General features: G+C 46.3%; 11 non-coding genes across 11 annotated transcripts; 6 read left to right on the top strand and 5 right to left on the bottom strand.

Annotated features, from left to right (window-relative positions):
- Positions 1-963: 963 nt before the first annotated feature.
- Positions 964-1,127, bottom strand: LOC131119397 (U1 spliceosomal RNA). Its single transcript, XR_009126346.1, has one exon. It is a non-coding gene; the product is annotated as a U1 spliceosomal RNA (small nuclear RNA).
- A 2,164-nt stretch (positions 1,128-3,291) lies between these two features.
- Positions 3,292-3,364, top strand: trnav-cac (transfer RNA valine (anticodon CAC)). The gene has a single exon. It is a non-coding gene; the product is annotated as a tRNA-Val (tRNA).
- A 611-nt stretch (positions 3,365-3,975) lies between these two features.
- On the top strand, positions 3,976-4,048 carry trnav-aac (transfer RNA valine (anticodon AAC)). The gene has a single exon. It is a non-coding gene; the product is annotated as a tRNA-Val (tRNA).
- Positions 4,049-4,483: 435 nt separating this feature from the next.
- Positions 4,484-4,565, top strand: trnal-cag (transfer RNA leucine (anticodon CAG)). Its single transcript has one exon. It is a non-coding gene; the product is annotated as a tRNA-Leu (tRNA).
- Positions 4,566-6,222: 1,657 nt separating this feature from the next.
- On the top strand, positions 6,223-6,295 carry trnav-cac (transfer RNA valine (anticodon CAC)). The gene has a single exon. It is a non-coding gene; the product is annotated as a tRNA-Val (tRNA).
- A 438-nt stretch (positions 6,296-6,733) lies between these two features.
- On the top strand, positions 6,734-6,815 carry trnal-cag (transfer RNA leucine (anticodon CAG)). The gene has a single exon. It is a non-coding gene; the product is annotated as a tRNA-Leu (tRNA).
- A 2,063-nt stretch (positions 6,816-8,878) lies between these two features.
- trnap-cgg (transfer RNA proline (anticodon CGG)) lies at positions 8,879-8,950 on the top strand. Its single transcript has one exon. It is a non-coding gene; the product is annotated as a tRNA-Pro (tRNA).
- Positions 8,951-12,645: 3,695 nt separating this feature from the next.
- On the bottom strand, positions 12,646-12,717 carry trnaq-cug (transfer RNA glutamine (anticodon CUG)). The gene has a single exon. It is a non-coding gene; the product is annotated as a tRNA-Gln (tRNA).
- Positions 12,718-13,054: 337 nt separating this feature from the next.
- On the bottom strand, positions 13,055-13,141 carry trnay-gua (transfer RNA tyrosine (anticodon GUA)). The gene is given in 2 exon segments: positions 13,055-13,090; positions 13,105-13,141. It is a non-coding gene; the product is annotated as a tRNA-Tyr (tRNA).
- Positions 13,142-13,772: 631 nt separating this feature from the next.
- trnal-cag (transfer RNA leucine (anticodon CAG)) lies at positions 13,773-13,854 on the bottom strand. The gene has a single exon. It is a non-coding gene; the product is annotated as a tRNA-Leu (tRNA).
- Positions 13,855-14,359: 505 nt separating this feature from the next.
- Positions 14,360-14,432, bottom strand: trnav-cac (transfer RNA valine (anticodon CAC)). Its single transcript has one exon. It is a non-coding gene; the product is annotated as a tRNA-Val (tRNA).

Raw genomic sequence — 14,432 nt, 5'->3', positions numbered from 1 at the left:
CACTTTGGCAGGACAGTAGATGTACTTCTCTGAAGCCAGTGTGGATGCGGGGGCTTTTCCGGCCCTGCTTCAGCTGCATCCTGCAGAGGCACTTTCGGACAGGGGGTGGAGGAGATTCCTCCCTCTTTCTCTTTTTCTGCTGTTTTTCCTCCACCCTCTTTCTTGTCTCATCCACCTCTCGCTGGAAGAAGTCTGTTTGACTGAAATCTTTAAATGGCATCTTAGGGTCTGTCAGACCTTCTGCAGCAATAAGATTATCTGACAGGGCCTTGTTGATGAACGTCGTGGTTGATGTCCCATCCACTTGATATTTTCATTTTGGTTGGCCACAGCACAGACATGGTTTTTGTTTGAGTTTTTTGACACAGGAGGTGGTTGCTGCTGCTCCAATGGGGTATGAGCAGGTGGTGGTGGTGAAATAACCATCACTGCAGGCAGTGTCACTACAGGCACAAGATGCAACTATTCCAACAAAGGTACAAATTATTACGTTTTTACCTGGCTTTGCTTTGGCTGAGCGAGAAGTCCTTTCAGGCAAGAAAACAGCAAAAAGCAACACACACCAGCCGTGACTCAGACAGAACACAGAATACAAACAACAACACGATTACGGCTACAAGCTATCCTTTTTTAGGTGAGAACCATGAACTCCTACTCAGAGGTGCGGATTGCTCATTCTCGCTGCTTCAAATTTGCCTGCGAGCAAACCTTGAACTTTAGACTCAGATCAATCGAAATGGTTGCCGATGCCCCTTTCTCTGTCTTGTTGCCGTTTCTCATTGAGGTTTCCTGACTGAGAGCAGATCGGCCTCACGGCTGGTTGGTTGTCTCCCGTGGACGGGCAGACCTTTCCAGCAAGCATTGGTAGTGCTGGGCTGGTCGTTTCTTGCTCGGTCTGGCTGCACTCGCAAGCCAAGGAGCTCGGCGCGGTGCTGCACCTGCCTCTTGTTTTAAACACGGGATAAGGGGGGAGCGCGAACGCAGTCCCCCACTACCACAAATTATGCAGTCGAGATTCCCGCATTTGGGGAATTCGCAGAGGTCAGCTCAACCCATGTGCAATGGCTGAGCCTCGCCCTGGGTGAACCACCTTCTTGATCATGGTATCTCCCCTGGCAGGTAAGTATGAGTTGCACCGGTCCCGCCCGGACTAGTCTCTCGCACATGCCACATGCTGAGTGGTGGTCTCATCAGGTCGCCCACAACAAGCCCAGCCACTTGACCTTTGTCCAAATTCAGAGACAGGACTCTGGTTATCTCAAGGAGTCAGTCTGTATGGCACTCTTGTGACTTCATTCTGAGCAAAGGCAGCGGCAGCAAGTGGCTTAGTGCAGTTGCTGCAGACGTTCAATGCGGAGACTGAAGTACTGACTCCACGTCCCTAGTCACACCATGTAACATGAGAGGCCAATATGTTGAACCCTGACACGTGTAGATGTGCAAGGTCGTTGTGAGTCAGTGGGTTGTCAGGTTCAAACTCCTGTGACACTTGTAAAAACACTTAAATGCAGAAATACAGAAGAGACAGACAACAATATTCAAAGTTACTCGCAGCGAGGAGAGTGAAACCACATACCCAGTGACATGCCGCTCCACTGAGTATGCAGTTCAAACTCCTCTTTATTTATTCTCTTTTGGGGGTCCCTACTACATGGTCATGCAACTCTAGTGGTGGCAGTTGCACGAGCTGTATTTGTTTCTCTATGTGTATGTGTGTGTATGTGTGTGTATTACTTTTATTGTTTTATGAGTTCTTATCTTGACACGTTCTTGCAGGATTAACGTGAACATCTGCAGGGTTGCGGTTGGCGCATCCAGGCACATCCAGGACCTGGGGGTTGCTGGGGGTCTCTGATCAGGGTCACAGGAACATTTCTTCTTCAGCACATTCAAACGCTCTTTCTATTGTCTAAGCAAATGGATATAAGGGTGATAACTGATGCTATATTCATTCTATCTACATTTTATTCTAACAAGGATCTATCCCTGAGCATCCGACAAATGCTCTGTCTCACCCTAAACCCAGTCCTGACAGCATTCTCAGTCGAGGACCTTGTCTTATTGTGTTGTCCATTGTGTGTCCATGTTTTGTTTATATTTCTGTTGTCAGTCGCTTCAGGATGACAACGGTTTGTGCTTCAAGATGACAGTTTTTTGACAGGTCACAGTTTTTTCCTGATCAGGGCACCGTTTTGGGTTTGGTGGATGAGTGGTCTGAAGCACCAGATTAAGGCTCCTTTCGCTCAGGAGCCACTGGTTGAAATCCCACAGCTGTCATTTTCCTTGTCAGCTCCATTATCCACGACTGGAATGATTTGGTAGCAAAGGACTGTCAGATTGTACAACACAGCTGAGCACTTGGAGAAGAAGATGAATAGAGGTCTTGTTCTCCCGGACTGGTTGTTGCAACCGCAACCCTGCTCAAGGTTCAACGTGACACACAAAACAGGAACTCCACGTCTGGGAATCGAACCGCGTAATCTTCCATGTGACAGGCAGAGATACTGGCCACTATACTAACAAGGACTGCTGCTGAGTTGATGTAGTGTCGATTGGCCAAAGCGGAATTCAGAACAGGCTTGTGGCCCATGACCGTTTTTATGGTAGCTGGAGACTTCAACCAGTGAAATCCTTCCAATTTTCTGTAGCTCTTATCCTCATCAACGGACTGTATTCCCCACCCGTTACCGGCATGGGGACATTCCAACCCAAGTTGAGAACACACTGGACCAGGTACACAGCAACACACGTGGCACAGACACAGCTTCACCCTGCCCCCACTTTTACCCACGACTGAAAAAGCAGAACACCACCTTAGAAGCTGAAATACTCACTTGGGAGAACGTTAGACTGAAGTTCTAAAGGTCCCTGGTTCAAGACCGGTTTTCAGAAAAATCCCTGTTTATGTTGTGACTTGGCAAATAGTTTGAAAAGGCTTATTGGCTGGCTGAAAGGACCTTAGCTTCATTCTTCAAAAGGCCAGCCATCCAGCCATCCAGACAATGTTAGAGGAGGTTACAAACCATTGACTCCAAGGGCACAAGTTGAGTCCACCAAGATATCAAAGTGACCCCGAGGGTGGCTAAGGTGTTTCTTTCAAGCCGCGATTGTGATGTCTTGTTTTGTTGAAGAAAAGCCCATTATTTCTGGAACAATTTTCTCTACAAAGGAGAAATCTTTGTCCATTTGGACAATTGTCAATCTGCCCCCACTTTGGACACATCGTCATGTTTCATTGTTTGGCAACTGCTTTGTGACTTCACCAGTCCCCTTAAAAGCCCCATCCTTCAGGTTTCCATAGTGTAGTGGTTATCACGTTTGCCTCACACGCAAAAGGTCCCCTGTTCAAAACTGGGTGGAAACATGGCCTTTCAAGACCTCCTTTTACAAAAAAATCAAGATGACAAATGGGAACAAGGATATGTGCTTGATGTCTGAAGGTGTATACACGAGCATCCATCCCCAGTTTGGACACACAATCCATATTTCCCGGATGACTGATGGGCTGGGAATACATAACAGGTCAGTGTTGGAGGACCTGATGGACCGCGAGGGTTCATAACGTAAAAGAAATTCAGAAAAAATAAGAAGGCCCACAACCCCCAAGGCATTTAAAAACCATTAAGAGAACCTTCAAATGGATCCTGAAACATACAGGGAGCCAATGCAGTGATTTTAGAAGCGGTGTAATATGCGCCTGCCTTCTGGTCCTCGTCAGCACACGTGCAGCAAAAGTTGTTCTGTAAAAGTTGTAGACTTGTGATGTTTCTTTTAGGAAGACCAGAAAGCAGGGCATTGCAATAGTCAATACGACTGGAAATAAAAGCATGCATCAGCATCTCTCTATTTGCCCGAGAGAGGAACGGGCGGACTCTGGCTGTATTCTTTAAATGAAAAATAAAATCCTGTTTTTGTAACATTTTTAATGTGTGGAATAAAATTGAGCTCAGTCCCCTTAAAAGCCCCTTCCTTCAGGTTTCCATAGTGTAGCGGTTATCGCGTTTGCCTAACACGCAAAAGGTCCCCAGTTCAAAACTGGGTGGAAACATGGCCATTCAAGTCCTTCTTTTACAAAAAAAAGTTAAGGTGACAAATAGGAACAAGGACTTGTGCTTGATCTCTGAAGGGACTTGAACTCTTGACACTCAGATTTAAAGTCTGATGCCCTACGAAGTGAGCCCCCAGGCCTTTGGTCAAAGGACTTGTTTTTGTGTATTTGGAATGAAATGTTTTCTGCATGTTGAACAGTTTTCAACAGGAAAGATATCTTTCAGATGTAAAAGTGCTGAATCACCCAATGTGGGGCTCCAACCAACTACCATGAGATTAAGAGTCTCATGCTCTACTGACTGAGCTAACCGGGCCTTTTTCTGCTCTAGATATCATTTTTTGTTCTGTTTTTATTGATGTGGCCATCCTGATGTTTGATCAATTCCACAACTGACCTAGTTTCTCAGGGGAGAGAAGGAGCAAAACCTGGAGGGTCAGGATGGCCGAGCGGTCGAAGGCGCTGCATTCAGGTTGCAGTCTCTAATGAGGCGTGGCTTCAAATCCCACTTCTGACAGCTTCTTGCATCTTGAAGTGGCGTCACCCAGTAAACCAGGGGTGCTTTTCAACATGACCGCTGCTGAAAAGTGTACAAAGCAGACCTATTGCATCCTGGGGTCTTGCGTTTCTCCGGAAAACACTCTTTGTACTTCAACATGACCTCGGATGAAAAGTATGAAAACCAGATTCATGGAAATACCAGAAGAGGACTGCAGGAATTGAACAAACAAGCCCCTCTTTGCTAGTCTTGTAATTTGACCAACTATCTTTTCCCCTCCTCTGCTGAGTGTCCACTGAATGTAGGTGGCTGTTCTCACAGGGACATCAATTAGTTAAATTAGTTGTATCACTGGTTGAAATCCCACAGCTGGCATTTTCCTGGTCAGGTCCATTATCCACGACTGGAATGACTTGGCAGCAAAGGACTGTCAGATTGTACAACACAGCTGAGCACTTGGAGAAAAAGATTGAGAGAGGTCTTCGGGTTTGCTCTACCCGAATCGTAACCCTACTGAAGGTTATATGTCACATTGTGACATACAAAACAGGAACTCCATGTCTGGGAATTGTGCACCAGTTTTCCATGTGACAGGGGGTGACACTGTCCACTATACTATATATCTGGGGACGTCAACCAATGAAAACCATCCATTTTCTGTACCTTTTCTGTATCCTCATCAACGGACTGTATTCCCCACCCGTTACCAGCATGGGGACATTCCAACCCAAGTTGAGAACACACTGGACCAGGTACACAGCAACATACGTGGCACAGACACAGCTTCCCACTGCCCCCACTTTTAGCAAATGACTGAAAAAGCAGAACGCCACCTTAAAAGCTGAAATACTCACTTGGGAGAGTGTTAGACTGACGTTCTGAAGGTCCCTGATTCAAGCCTGGGATTCAGCACAATCCCTGTTCATGTTGCGACTTGGCAAACAGTTTGAAAAGGCTTATTGGCTGGCTTCATTCTTCAAAAGGCCAGAGATGAGGTTACAAGACAAACCAGTGACCTCAAGGGCACACGTTGAGTCCACCTGGCCGTGTTCTCTAGACGAGTCTCTTGTAATGCAATCGTGAATAAACCCAGTCCGTGATTTATTGTTCCCAAGTACCAAACACTAATCTGATCCCAAGTCCCGATTTCTATGCCAAAAAAGCCTTAGGTCTAACCCTAGACCCAGTCCTAACTGCCTTCTCCAGTCAAGCACCTTATCTTGTTGTGTAGTACTTACCAGAAACTCAATGCATAAGGCTAAAAATAAGCAATTAGCTAAAAATGTCATCCAATACTTCTCTACAAGAGAGGAGAAATATGATCTCAGGGAAGAAGTACATTTGAAACACTTCTATGCTAGTACTTTTATGCACCCAGACAAGGTTAGAGGAGGTTACAAGCCAAACCATTGACTCCAAGGGCACAAGTTGAGTCCACAGAGATATCAAGGTGAGCCCGAGGGTGGCTAAGGTGTTTCTTTCAAGCCGCGATTGTGATGTCTTGTTTTGTTGAAGAAAAGCCCATTATTTCTGGAACAATTTTCCCTACAAAGGAGAAATCTTTGTCAATTTGGACAATTGTCAATCTGCCCCCACTTTGGACACATCGTCATGTTTCATTGTTTGGCAACTGCTTTGTGACTTTGCCAGTCCCCTTAAGAGGCCCTTCCTTTGGGTTTCCATAGTATAGTGGTTGTCACGTTTGCCTCACACGCAAAAGGTCCCCAGTTCGAAACTGGGTGGAAACATGGCCTTCCAAGTCCTTCTTTTACAAAAAATCAAGGTGACAAATGGGAACAAGGATATGTGCTTGATCTCTGAAGGGACTTGAACTCTTGACCCTCAGATTAAAAGTCTGATGCCCTACGAAGTGAGCCCCCAGGCCTTTGGTCAAAAGACTTGTTTTTGTGTATTTGGAATGAAATGTTTTCTGCATGTTGAACAATTTTCAACATGAAAGATATCTTTCAGATGTATCAATAAAAGTGCTGAATCGCCCAATGTGGGGCTCCAACCAACTACCATGAGATTAAGAGTCTCATGCTCTACCGACTGAGCTAACCGGGCCTTTTTCTGCTCTATATATGATTTTTTGCTCTGTTTTTATTGATGTGGCCATCCTGATGTTTGATCAAGTCCACAACTGACCTAGTTTCTCAGGGGACAGAAGGAGCAAGACATGGAGTGTCAGGATGGCCGAGCGGTCAAAGGCGCTGCATTCAGGTTGCAGTCTCTAATGAGGCGTGGCTTCAAATCCCACTTCTGACAGCTTCTTGCATCTTGAAGTGGCGTAAACCAGCGGTGCTTTTCAACATGACCGCTGCTGAGAAGTGTACAAAGCAGACCTATTGTATCCTGGGGTCTTGCGTTTCTCCGGAAAACATTCTTTGTACTTCAACATGACCTCGGATGAAAAGTATGAAAACCAGAGTCATGGAAATACCAGAAGAGGACTGCAGGAATTGAACATACAAGCCCCTCTTTGCTAGGCTTGTAATTTGACCAACTATCTTTTCCCCTCCTCTGCTGAGTGTCCACTGAATGTAGGTGGCTGTTCTCGCAGGGACATCAATTAGTTAAATTAGTTGTATCACTGGTTGAAATCCCACAGCTGGCATTTTCCTGGTCAGGTCCATTATCCACGACTGGAATAACTTGGCATCAAAGGACTGTCAGATTGTACAACACAGCTGAGCACTTGGAGAAAAAGATTGAGAGAGGTCTTGTTCTAGTGAGACGGGTTTGCTCTACCCGAATCGTAACCCTACAGAATTGATACCCGCATTCGCCAAGGAATCCTTTTCCAAAATCTGTTTTTTGTAGAAGAGATGACAAAATTGATTTCAGGATCTATCCATCAGCATCAGACAAATACCCCAAACCTAATCCTGGCCGTGTTCTCTAGACCAGTCTCTTGTCATGTAATAGTGAAGAAACCCAGTCCGTGATTTATTGTTCCCATGTACCAAACAATAATCTGAGCCCCAATACCAATTTCTATGCCAAATACAGCCTTAGGCCTAACCCTAAACCCAGTCCTAACTGCCTTCTCCAGTCCAGCACCTTATCTTGTTGTGTAGTACTTACCAGAAACTCAAGTCCATCATTTATTGATGTTTTATTCAGTCGCCTCAGGATGACAGCAGTTCACAGATAGCGCTTCAAGATTACCCGAACTGTTCGACCAAGGACCAACCCAAATCCGCCACTAGAGCACCAGGGACTGCATCGTGGCTGCAGTCAGAAAGGCAGAGACTGTGTCGCGTTGACGTACTCCAGCAAAGGAACCAAAATAGGAATGACACAGGACCTTCTCTGCCAACAATGCATCAGCAGGGTAGCGCGCTTGCTTAGCATGTGAGAGGTAGCGGGATCAATGCCCGCATTCTCAAAAAGCACTTTTCTTTTTTGTGATTAAATGTTCCCAAGTACTGAACACTAATCCGGGCCCCAATCCCGATATCGAGGCCAAATACAGCTATAGGTATCACCCTAAACCCAGTCCTGTCTAGCATTGTCCTGTCTAGCATTCTCCTGTCTAGCACCTTGTCTTGTCTTGTTGTGGGATCAATGTCCGCAGTCTCCTGGGACTTCTTTGCCTTTTGTAGAAGAGATGTTGGGACCGGAAATGAATCCACGATCGATCCGCGTGGGAGACCCGGATCTGATTCCTGGCCAATGCAGCAGGGCTGTTTTCATACCTTTCATCGTGAAAAAAGTGCCCAGACAGTTTTCGGGACCAACTGATGACCTCTGAATTCGATCAGAAAGTCTCTACCTGAGACTTTCCACCTCAGACTCTCCACCACAATACTTGATTATCTAATCCAAATCCTGTCCATAGTGGCATTCCCAGCCACAGCGCATTAGAGAACCTCAATGAGACATCGTCGAACGCACGGCTGTACTCACTCACCCCAAAACAACAAGACCTTCCATAGGTCAGTTGGAAGAGCGGAAGACTGTAGTGGTTCTAGCTGGCATCCTTAGGTCGCTAGTTCAAGTCCGTCTCGAAAGACAAGCCTTTTGCTTATGTTGTGTCTGGAAAGAATGGCAATACCGTCTTTTCTGAAGGACCTCACCTTCCCTGTCAATGGAGTTGGACTTGAGTCTTTGTCACACAGTCTGAAATTGGCAAACCGAGAAATTCTGAATGAGTGGCCAATGCAGTTTGTCTATTTGAATACGTTTCATCTCAACTCCTGTTGGAGAGCACAAGACCCTTGGATTGTACCCCAAAATACTTTGCGCTCATCAAAGAGTAAAGTTGGTGTCCTGGTTTGCAATGCCTCCATTGTTATGCCAGAAGGTGCCAGTCATCCAAAACAAAGGGTTCCATGGTATAATGGTTAGCACTCTGGACTCGGAATCCAGTTATCCAAGTTCAAGTCTTGGTGGAACCGACTTGCCCTGCAGCAATCGAGTGTTTGGACTGTGTCTTCCTTAACAGTAAGAATATGATGACTTATTGATTTACTCTACAAATCAGTGGTAACCATGGATCAGGATGAGGTCCCCAAACGACGCCAATGTCTGTGACAGCTGATGTCAAGGATCAGCTGATCAGAAGATACTTGGTTTGTGTGCAGGGCCACAAGTCTTTCCAGTTCCAGTTAAAAGCCAGGCTACTCATGTAGTTTCCATAAAGTACCAAGGGATTGTCCTGTTGCCCTCGTATTTTGAGGGCAAAACGGAGGCGTTTGCAAGTGGACCTCAGACCTGGTACCTGAACAGGGACTTGAATCCCGGACACTCAGATCAAACGTTTCATGTTGAGGTGACAGGCTCAACCTTTGTCTTGTCTGACCATGAACTCTTTTTGTCCAAAAGATATTTGGCTTGTCCATGTGGGCAGTTTAAGACCTCCGTCCATCTTGGAGGTGGACATTTCGGGACCGGGGCTTCTTCATCTCTGCAAGGACAAGTACAGTATGCCAGAAGATTTTGTCTTCATTGAGTTGTCCTCGTTTATCAAGGGCCTGGATAGCTAAGCTGGTAGAGCATCAGACTTTTAATCTGAGGGTCCAGGGTTCAAGTCCTTGTTCAGGCAGTGAGGAGAAGTTTTAAATGTGAAACCAATCTCTTTTATCTTCCTCCTGTGGTCTGAGTGCAGACCAAAAGCAGTCCCTGGTGGTCTAGTGGCTAGGATTCAGTGCTCTCACTGCTGCGGCTGGATTGGTTTTTCCTGGAGATAGGATTTGTCTTCGGCCTCGGTGGAATGGTTGGGGTCACCTTGAAGCGCTACTTGAGAACAATAAATCACGGACTGGGATTCTTCATTATGCCATGACAAGAGACTAGTCTACAGAACATGGCCAGGATTAGGTTTGGGGTATTTGTCTGATGCTGAGGGATCGATCGTGGACTCATTTCCGATCCCGACATCTCTTTTACAAAATACAAAGGATTCCTTGGAGAATGCGGGTATGGATTCTGCTACTTCTCGCATGCTAAGCAAGCACTTTACCATTTGAGGCAATTCCCCGGGTTTGGGGTATTTGTCGAATGCTAAGGGGTAGATCCAATCCCAACATCTATTCTACAAAAGGCAAAGAACTCCTAGGAGACTGCGGGCATTGATCCCAAAACAAGACAAGACAAGGTGCTAGACTGGAGAATGCAGTTAGGACTGGGTTTAGGGTGATACCTATGGCTGTATTTGGCCTAGATATCGGGATTGGGGCCCAGATTAGTGTTCGGTACTTGGAACATTTAATCACAAAAAACAGAAGAGACTATGGAGAATGCGGGCATTGATCCCGCAACCTCTCACATGCTAAGCGAGCGCTCTACCATTTGAGCTAATTCCGCTGCTGTTGGCAGGGAAGGTCCAGTCTCATAACTATTTTGGTTCCTTTGCTGGAGTACATCAAAGCGACACAGTCTCTGCCTTTCAGAGTGCAGCCATGCGGGCATGTGGGTGTATCAAGACAAACTGTGAGATGAGTATAATAAATTAAAACAATATAATGAATAATCACCTTCAAGATGTATCAATAAAAGTGCCGAATCGCCCAATGTGGGGCTCGAACAAACAACACTGAGATTAAGAGTCTCATTCTCTACCGACTGAGCTAATCGGGCCTTTTTATGCCCTGAACATCATTTTTTGTTTTGTTGTTATTGATGTTGCCTTCCTGATGTTTGATCAATTCCTCAGCTGTCCTAGTTTCTCAGGGAACAGAAGGAGCAAGATGTTCAGTCATTGCTGAGAATTTTGTTCTGGTTTAAGGTATTTGTCGGATGTAGATCCAATCCCAACTTCTCTTCTACAAAGGGCAAATAACTCCTTGGAGACTGTGGGCATTGATCCCCCTACCTCTCACATGCTAAGCAAGCGCTACTTGGGAAAATTTCATCACAAAAAACAAAAGAGATTATGTAGAATGCATTGATCCCACTACCTTTCACATGCTAAGCGAGCGCTTTACCATTTGAGCTAATTCCCCTGCTGGAGCAGCGTTGGAAGAGAAGGTCCAGTCTAACAACTATTTTGGTTCCTTTGCTGGAGTACGTCAAAGTGACACAGTCTCTCAGAGTGCAGCCATAACGTTCGATTCCCGGTCAGGAAACTGACATTTGGACAGGTTTTGAGTGGAGAATTTGGGTTGGTCCTCGGTCGAACGGTTAGGGTCATCTTTAAGCGCTATCTGCGAACTGCTGTCATCCTGAAGCGACTGACGACAGAAATACGAATAAAACACATCAATAAATTATAGACTTGAGATTAATTATCATACTCCCTGTTGGTCTACCATTTTAAGCGCGTCTTAGAACGGCGCAGCTGCAAAAAGCCCCCTTCTCTTCCTGCCTAGTTGTTTTGACATATTTCAGATTGTGCAGATGCGGCATAGGCCGGCCAATCAGAAGTTGCCACCGCCCTGGACTGTGGCAGATGTTGTCCAGTTGGAGAAGGACCACCAAATCCTCCTGCAGGTGGATGCCGCTGGTCCTGGCTAGCTTGCAAACCTTTTCAATGAACCTGACTCTAAAATTCAAGTGTTGCTCACAGACGAATAGGAAGCAACTGGAAGCAGCAATCAGCACCTCCAAGTCAGAGTTTTTGGTTCTTGCTTTTTCAGTTGGTGCCAAAAGTGGGGGAAGGGTGAAGCTATGTCTGTGCCAAGTCCTGTCGTCATCACCGATGTGGCCTCAGTAATGTGGGCGACGAGTCTGCCTACAGGTGGGAGGTTGACCATCTGGCGACTCTATCTCCAGTCAAAACCTATCCAAATCTCAATTCTTTGACCGGGAAGCGAACCAATGCCGCGGCGGTGAGAGCTGCGAATCCTAGCCACTAGACCACCAGGGACTGCTTTATGGGAGCACTCTGAAAGGCAGAGACTGTGTCGCTTTGACGTAGTCCAGCAAAGGAACCAAAATAGTTCTGAGACTGGACCTTCTCTGCCAACGCTGCAACAGCAGGGGAATTAGCTCAAATGGTAGAGCGCTCGCTTAGCATGTGAGAAGTAGCAGAATTGATACCTGCATTCTCATAGGAATCCTTTTCCGTAATACATTTTTTGTCGAAGAGATGTTGGGATCAGAATTGAGTCCAGGATCTATCCATCAGCGTCAGACAAATACCCCAAACCTAATCCTGGCCGTGTTCTCTAGACTTGTCCTTGTTGAGATGAAGAAGCCCTGGTCCCGAAATTTCCACCTCCAAGATGGACTGAGGTCTTAAACAGCCCACATGGACAAGCCAAATATCTTGTTCATGGTCAGACAAGACAAAGGTTGAGCCAGTCACCTGAACATGAAACTGGATTCAAGTCCCTGTTCAGGTGACCAGGTCTGAAGTCCACTTGCAAACGCCTCCTTTTTGCCCTCAAACTACGAGGGCAACAGGATAATCCCTTGGTACTCTACGGAAACTACATGAGGAGACTGGCTTTTAACTGGAACTGGAAAGACTTGTGGCCCCGCACACAAACCAAGTATCTTCTGATCAGCTGATCCTTGACATCAGCTGTCACAGACATTGGCGTCGTTTGGGGACCTCATCCTGATCCACAGTTACCACTGATTTGTAGAGTAAGTCATCATACTCTTACAGGAAGACTCAGTCCAAACACTCAATTGCTTCAGGGCAAGTAGGTTCCACCAAGACTTGAACTTGGACCACTGGATTCAGAGTCCAGAGTGCTAACCATTACACCATGGAACCCTTTGTTTTGAATGTGACTGGCACCTTCTGGCGTTACAATGGAGGCTTTGCAAACCAGGACAACAACTTTACTCTCTGTTGAGCGCAAAGTATTTTCGGGTACAATCCAGGGGTCTTGTGCTCTCACGGAAATGGCTGTCCTTTCCCAACAGGAGTTGAGATGAAACGTATTCAAATAGACACTCAAATGATCACTCAATCAGAATTACTCCGTTTGCCAATTTCAGACTGCGTGACAAAGACTCAAGTCCAACTCCATTGACAGGGAAGCGGAGGTCCTTCAGACAAGAAGGTATTGCCATTCTTTCCTGGCAGACATAACATAAGAAACAGCTTGTCCTTCGAGCCGGACTTGAACCAGCGACCTAAGGATGCCAGCTTGAACCACTACAGTCCTCCGCTCTTCCAAATGAGCTATCGAAGGTCTTGTTGTTTTGAGGCAAATGAGTACAGCCAAGCGTTTGACAGCGTCTTCACTGTGTACTGCTTTCCTTTCCTGAGACGCCGGATGGTGGTCCAGAATCTCTTCGAAGCCGTCCGGAAGTCCTTCTCCATGGCTTCTCCAAACTCCTCCCATGTCAGAGTTTTTGCCTCAGCGAATGCCAAAGCCGCGGACCGCTTGGTCTGTCGGTTCCTGTCAGCTGAAGTCCCATGAGCCAAAAAGGCCCAATAGAACTCCTTCAGCTTGACGGCATCCCTCACCAACGGTATCCACCAACGGGTTCTAGGATTACCGCCACGACAGGCCCTGACCACCTTAGGGCCACTGCCGCCTCGACAATGGAGGCACAGAACATCCCTGCCTCCCTCTGGATCTTGCAGGTCACTGGGAAGATATTCGGCTCGAAGGACCATTTGGTCCCGAACATGAAACTTTTGATCTGAGTGTCCCGGATTCAAGTCCCTGTTCAGGTGACCAGGTCTGAGGTCCTCTTGCAAACGCCTCCTTTTGCCCTCAAAATACAAGGGCAACAGGACAATACCTTGGTACTTTATGGAAACTACATGAGGAGCCGGGCTTTTAACTGGAACTGGAAAGACTTGCGGCCCCGCACTGTCAGAAGTGGGATTTGAACACACGCCTCATTAGAGACTGCAACCTGAATGCAGCGCCTTCGACCACTCGGCCATCCTGACCCTACAGGTCTCGCTCCTTCTGTTCCCTGAGAAACTAGGTCAGCTGTGGAATTGATCAAACATCAGGATGGCCGCATCAATAAAAACAGAACAAAAAATTGCCCTGATTAGCTCAGCCGTAGAGCATGAGACTCTTAATCTCATGGTTGTGGGTTCGAGCCCCATATTGGGCGATTCAGCATTTTTATTGATACATCTGAAAGATATCTTTGCCTGTATGTTTCAGGATCCATTTGAAGGTTCTCTTAATGGTTTTTAAATGCCTTAGGGGTTGTGGGCCTTCTTATTTTTCTGAATTTCTTTTACGTGATGAACCCTCGCGGTCCATCAGGTCCTCGAACACCGACCTGTTATGTATTCCTAGCCCATCAGTCATCCGGGAAATATGGATTGTGTGTCCAAACTGGGGATGGATGCTCGTGTACACACCTTCAGACATCAAGCACATATCCTTGTTCTTATTTGTCATCTTGATTTTTTTGTAAAAGGAGGTCTTGAAAGGCCATGTTTCCACCCAGTTTTGAACTGGGGACCTTTTGTGTGTGAGGCAAACGTGATAACCACTACACTATGGAAAC

Source organism: Doryrhamphus excisus, unplaced genomic scaffold, assembly GCF_030265055.1.
Source record: "Doryrhamphus excisus isolate RoL2022-K1 unplaced genomic scaffold, RoL_Dexc_1.0 HiC_scaffold_26, whole genome shotgun sequence".
NCBI lineage: Eukaryota > Metazoa > Chordata > Actinopteri > Syngnathiformes > Syngnathidae > Doryrhamphus > Doryrhamphus excisus.
Note: the sequence above shows the minus strand (reverse complement) of the source record. Positions and strands in the feature narration are given on the sequence as shown.